The following is a 6,893-nucleotide window of genomic DNA, read 5'->3' as shown; positions in this document are numbered from 1 at the left end:
CGTGCTTTACCCGTTGCTTTACCCTTTTTAGTGAAAAGTTTTTTGCAGATTCACTAAAATGTTTGTTCTTGTTAAGAATGAAAATCTAAATATAAAGAAGAACAATGAAGCAATTAGCACATGTTACATGTATCACAATGCAGCAGCAGTGTTTCCAGAATGAAACAATGAAAACTGAGCTGATTCTCCCTTTAATTTTCTTCACATCTCTGCAATACAAACACTTGAAACTTGACATGCAGATAGTGGAAGTTATTTTGAACAAGAGTAAGATGAACATTGTCTGTCACCTGTTCTTTTTGGTTGTTTTTTAGTTCTTCTTTCAACACTCTTTTCTTGTGGTACTGCTGTTTCACGCCACAAGGGGACGGTAGCACGCTGGTGAGGTAGTGAATGGACATAGGTGTGTGGGCTCTCTGGTTTTGGATCGATGAAATGGTTCTTACCGCAAATAGAGTGTCAATTAGAGACAATGACTGTCTGTCATTTTTTATTACACTGCACAGACACCACACAATCACCTACAGACAACAGAAACAAGGACACAACCAAAGGTTTTTAATTAATCCAATCACTACCATGGCTACTGAGCCAGTTAGTCACTAACGTTTTTACATTTATAATATAATAGGAACAAGCTATGAGTGACACAATGAAAAGTGAGCTGATTTTCCCTTTAATTTTCTCAACATTTCTGAAATAAAATTACTTGAAATACAGAAAGCGAAGGTCGCCATGGACAAGAGTGAGGTGGACATTCTTTGTCAGCTATTAAGAATACAAAAAAGAATTAAAATAGGGGCAAAATATGAATTGATAGTAAAAATTTAGCTTAGTTTCCCTTAAATTTTCTTTAAAATGTCTGAAATAAAATTACCTGAAACTTGACATGCAAGACAGTGAAGGTCACCATGAACAAGATTGAGGTGAAAAATATGTGTCACCTATTCTGGATTTTTTTAAATGAATAGGAGCAAAATATGAATGTTATATTGAAAACTCAGGAGTGAGGTGACAATTCTTTGTCACCTATTAAGTATTTTTTTAATATTATTTTATTGGCGCAAAATATGTTATAAATACATATTTATTTTATGCAACTTTGTGTCTTCTGTGTAACTCAAACACTGGCCTGTGAGCCAAGGGGAAATCTGTCCTGGTATCAAGAGGTAAATGGGCTTACAGGTCCTGGGTGGGTGGAGTTGCTCTGTAAAGGCCTTATCTGCATAACGGGGCTCTGCTGATTCGTCAGGACATGATACAGCTCCTGCGATGTGAATACATCACAGGTTTTCCTCCACATGTTACAGTAAGTTCACACATTAAAAGTCCCCTCCCTTTGACCTGCAAAGGGTGTCCAACCAATCGTGGCCACAGAGGCATCTGCCGTGGGTCAAGGTCAGCTCTTCTTGGAACGCAGGTAGAGAACAGAAGGGCTTAATGTGTGGTAATCAGATCCCCTGCAGCAGGAGGCCTGGAGACTTATCAAAGCCTTACTGCTGAGTGTCTTTAGAGTCTTTACAGCAAGGTGGCCCGGGTCACTGCACTTTTACACAAGTGCTCTCTCTCTACGCTTCTCTTGTTTAGAATGAACACAAAACAATGCAAAGCACCATGCATTTCTTAACTCTGCATGTCTTCATTGATAATTGACTTCTGTGGGACCTTGGTATCTTCAGCTTTATCTGACTGAAAGATTACTGAGCTCTACTGAGACTCCTTGTCTCTGGCAGATATGTTCTTATCATTGTATCAGACTAGAGTGACACAACAAATATTAGGAGTTTTATTTTTGAGTTAATGATGCACGAGTCAGTAATTGTACCTGTAAAAGAATTTGAGGACTTTGTGTCTGTATGCTCAAGAAGTTTGTACGTATGTCGTGCATGCACATGCGTCACTAGAATATTACTCTCTACTGAGTGGTATTCTAGCAAATACTGTACCTCCACCCATACCCAACAATCCCCTAAATTCAGATTTCACACTCTAAGAAATATTAGTCCTCTGAATGTGCCTGGGTCTTCCCATCAAGATCTGTTAATTATTCCCTGGGAAATCTGGGAAATGGTGTAAAAACTCAGAATGTTTAAGAAAGTGAAACATTCTCTTGGATCCACCACTTGATTGTGAATCAGCACCAAAATGAAAATGTTTCATGCTTCATGAAAATCTGCTCAGGTGTTTTTGTCTCATCTTGCTTACTAGCAAACCAACCAAAAGATGGACCAGGGTGAAAACGTAATCTCCTTGGCAGAGGTAAATGTGATGACCCTTCCTGACCCTTGTCCGTCATGAATGAAAAGACCCAATCAGCATGCGGATCACAAAAACCACATGTTAATACCAGGTGTGTACAAGGCCTTAAACCCAGAGCTTACAGTCAATGGGCTACCAGCTGTTCCACATTTGCATCTGAAAAAGTGGGATATCCCCTGAGGGCCAGCGCTTATGTACTTAAATCCCTTTTCGGAGCAGGGTTATCCCTGACCTTATGTGATGGTCCTTGGTAAGGAAGAGTTGAGATAACTTCTGGGAAACAAGGTGTAAATCATTTTTTTCATTACTGATTCCTGTAGCGACATCTGCCTTCTGCGTTCGATCCCTCCTGACTCTTCAGACAGATTCTACAGCAAAGTCAAAATCTTATTTTATAGCGAATGTGACTGAGATTAAATTTACCCTGGGTTCCCTCTGGCCTCAGTTCTAGTTTCCCTGAGCAACTGTATTTTTTGGGAAGTTTGTAAATCATTCCATTTAGAAGGTGCAGATTAACTGAATCCACTTCTGCCAATATTGGTGTGTACATGAAGGATGTCTAATGTTAAGTAGTTACTGGATCTTGTGCTGTATGTACTGGTTTTAAATGAGAGAAGACAGATTAGGTATTTCAACACCAGAGCTTTGTAAGTGAATAACGTGAGATTACTGTCTCCTCTCATTTGTAAAGAATTCCAATCGAGTGATACAGAGAACAATGATGAGTGCAGAATTCATTGTTTGTGATGAAGTGAAATCCATATACTGTGTTTAAGTGCTGGAGATTTGACGGGACTGTGTGACAGTATAGAATGTCTCCATATTTAAGGACTGACATGAAGGTTGACTAGATAACAGTTTTTCAGGGTTGATGGAGACAGACAAATATTTGATTTCTGGGTTAGTTGTTGAATATGTGTTTTGAATGAGAGTGACCTATCGAGCCAAAGTCCTAGTAAGTAAGTAAGATATTTGTAAGAGTCTGTTTCAGTGATATGGATCCCATTTAATGTTTTAAGAGTGGGATTAGTACAATCAGTACTGGAGGTAGAAAATACTATACTACTACTGATTTATGAATATACATTTAGGAATAAATAAAAGGCACCTGCAACATATAAAGTAGTACAATCAGCAAAGACATGTACATTAGAGCTGAGTTGGTGTAATTATGTTATTTATATGTATTGTAAACAGCAATGGACCTAGGACAGACCCCTGTGGCAACCCGTTTCTAATGTCATGACTGAATACCATCAACGACAGTCTGTGTTCTATCTGTGAGGTAGGGGTAGAACCAGATAAGTGACAGGTTGTCTAAGCCTATGGATTGTGTGATCAATGGTGTTGAACGCTTCTGAGAGGTCAGAGGTGGCCGTGTTATCAGTGACTGAAACTACAGCTGTTATTGTGCTGTCACTGAGGAAAAAAAACAGCTATGCTTAATATGTAACCAGCTCTATACAAAACATCACCCTGACAGTTGTACACTTTTAGGAGTCAAGAGTCGGGGATGTAAAACTGCTCCACTGTCTCATGCATATACAAGCAGGCCTGACAGAGAAGTCTTAGATACTATTCCCCCGGGTCCGGGAAGTAATAGTGCAGCTGTAGCAAGCTGAGGGAGTTCCTCTCTGTCACCGATGACTGCGCTGTTCTGTGTTTATGTCACACGCAGGCCATGACAACCACAACACACTGTAACTGTTGCTTGAGTACATTCAGTTTATTCAGTGTATGCAATGTATTCATTGAATCTCATACATGCAGTGCATTCAGTATATACAGTACATTCAGTATTCTATATATTCACTGTGTTCAGTACACGCAGTCTATACAATATATGCTTTGAATGCCATACATGCAGTGCATTCAGTATATACAGTCTATTCAGCACAATGAGTCAGTTAATTTCATTTCAGCCACCTCACTTGCCCCCTCTTGTCTACTTGTCTACTATTAATACTGCTTTGTATAATATGCTGATATGAAACTATGTACAAGTTTCAGTTTCAGTTCCTGTATGCATGCATGCCAAGCAGGTATTTCTACCTGTTGAGAATCGCTCTTAGTCTGGAGCCGATTTGCCTCGGGAGACCCTACTAATACCCATAATGCCCCCGACAACACAACTCCCAGGATCACTGAAACACACAAATCTTCCACTGTAGGTCTTCTGGGCACGTTCAACTGGCAGAAGGCATTCAGCTGGACCCAGAACATGCAGCAGAGAATATTTGTCTCCACTGGGCTGAGAGCACCTTGGGATCACCACAGAATGAGCCGTAAAATTCTGCCGGGGAGAGGAAAGTCGGGAGTACTTTGCCGGACCTGCTTCCACTGTAACCTGACCCCAATACATGTAGTGGACGGATAGATTGATGGATGGATGGGAAGTGAAAAGATGTGGTTTAACACTCAGCTACACGGCTGTGAGGGGACAATTGGTCACAGATTGGGTCGGGCTGAGTGGGTATGTGTATTTGTGAATGTTTAGTTCAATTTATTTTGTTAATTTCAAAACAAGACACATTTACACTTATACATATTCCATGAAGGAAAAAGGAGCATGAAGAAGAAAATTCTTCTTCTTCTTCTTTGTTCAGTTTAGTGGTGGGTGGCAACCAACGTCAAGGTGCATACATATAAGAATAATATAAATACAGCCACCCGCCAATAAATCCAACAAAGAAGAATCATCATGACATAAAACTTATTAAATAACTTTATTTATTCAGCACCTTTCAAAACATTTGCTTCAAAAAGCGGACAAATTAAAATAACACATTAAAGACTAAAAGAAAAACATTCAAATAATGATTTGTGAAACACAAAGTCAGCAGATAAAATAAGGTTTCCTTTATCCTTTTATTTTGCCATTACTTTTAAATGACATAAATAATACAAAAAACAAAACAAAAAGTAAAAGCCATTTGGTTCATGTTCACTGTTTCATAGTTTTTTCTTTTAGAATTGTTTCTTGAAAATAATAATATTTTAACATTTTAAATCATGGCTCTGAAAATTTAATGTGCGTGCATATGGCCTTTTAAATTCTACTTCATTATATGATCCTTGTTATTTGATGTTAATGTAAACGTTTGTCAGATAGCAGTATGCATGTGTGTGTGTTTGTGTGTGTGTGTGTGTGTGTGTGTGTGTGCACGTGTGTGTGTGTGTCATGAATCCCACACTCTGTTTCCTTTTGCCTTTTTTAGCACAGGGAAGTTGCACAATGTGCTTCATGAGCCACACGTTCCCTTTGTTCGCCTTGTCACACATATTTACACTGCATGGGAGTTGCCCAACACAACCACCCACCTGCCTCCTATCACATTCATCCACATTTTAACCAAGCATAGATAGTGGTGGGATGTAACAAAGAACATTTACATCATAACTGTACCTAAGTACTTTTTTCATATAGAAGTATTTATTTCCAGGACTTTTACTCCACAACATATATCAGCAAACCTGTACTTTCTGCTCCACTACATTTTTACAATGTATTGAATTACACGTTCACGTTGTTTTTAAAAATATTTTTCAAGTCATCAGGCAGCAGGCAACATTAGCCCGCCCCTCCTGCAGCTGTCACTGTTAAAGAAACACCTCTGGTAGATTTGAAAGAAGCCCCTGCTGAAACTTCACCATAAGCATGCGTTACAGGAATCCCCAAACACTGAACCCCCAAATAACCGTGACAGAGATATGCCACCCTTATCATATTTTATGACCCACATACCGAAATGTTTCCCATGGTGCAGTATTGACCAGTTGTCATAATCACCTCAGGGGGAACATGAGACGTTTTCAGACATGAACACAGGAGTTCACCTTTCACACAAACAATGCAGCTGCAGATTCTCATCTCGCTTTCACAACACAGAAATCTTTGTTCAGGTGTTTGGTATCGCAGCACTCAGGAGGCAGAACGTAACATATTCATTCTGCCAGGGAGATCACATGTTGTTTACAGCACATCAACACCGGCATCAGTTTTTAATCACCTAAAAACTCTCTTGACATCTTCATCTGTGTTTTCGACGTGTGATGCACTGTGTTTTTCATCCTGAGATATTTGTTTTCTTTTAGTATTTTTTTCATTCTGAATTTTCATCAACCACAGCTGAAATCCACAGTCTCTCACTCAGACATTTGTGTTCTCAAGAGCCCCTCCAAAGAATGTCCGGAGATTATCTGGAGTTCAGTGCATGACTGAAAGCAGGTAAAGAAAATCAGAAGGTTTATTATAATTTGGTTGGTTTTATTTTAAATTAAACAAGGATTTGTATTTAGTTTTCAGGAGTTGTATTTGATTTCTGGAAATCATCTTTCTTCCCTCCGTCTGTGTCTCACAACTCGCCAGGAGGTCCTGACCCCGAGTTTGGGAACAGACTTCACTCTGCAAGTACTTGAATAATTTAAACGTAGTACAAGGAGTTTTTAACTGGTTATGAAACAGTCTCATTTTAATATTGCTGCCTCTTTATAACCTACAACAGCAAAGGGGACAATCAGGGATGAAAAGTGTCTTTTCCTATAAACTATTCTCAGTGTCTGTGGTCAGGTCGGACGAAATGATTAGGGTTGGCTTGTGAATTGCAGTTATCAACCATACAACAACAAAAAGA

The sequence above is a fragment of the Paralichthys olivaceus genome, chromosome 21, assembly GCF_024713975.1.
Source record: "Paralichthys olivaceus isolate ysfri-2021 chromosome 21, ASM2471397v2, whole genome shotgun sequence".
NCBI lineage: Eukaryota > Metazoa > Chordata > Actinopteri > Pleuronectiformes > Paralichthyidae > Paralichthys > Paralichthys olivaceus.
Note: the sequence above shows the minus strand (reverse complement) of the source record.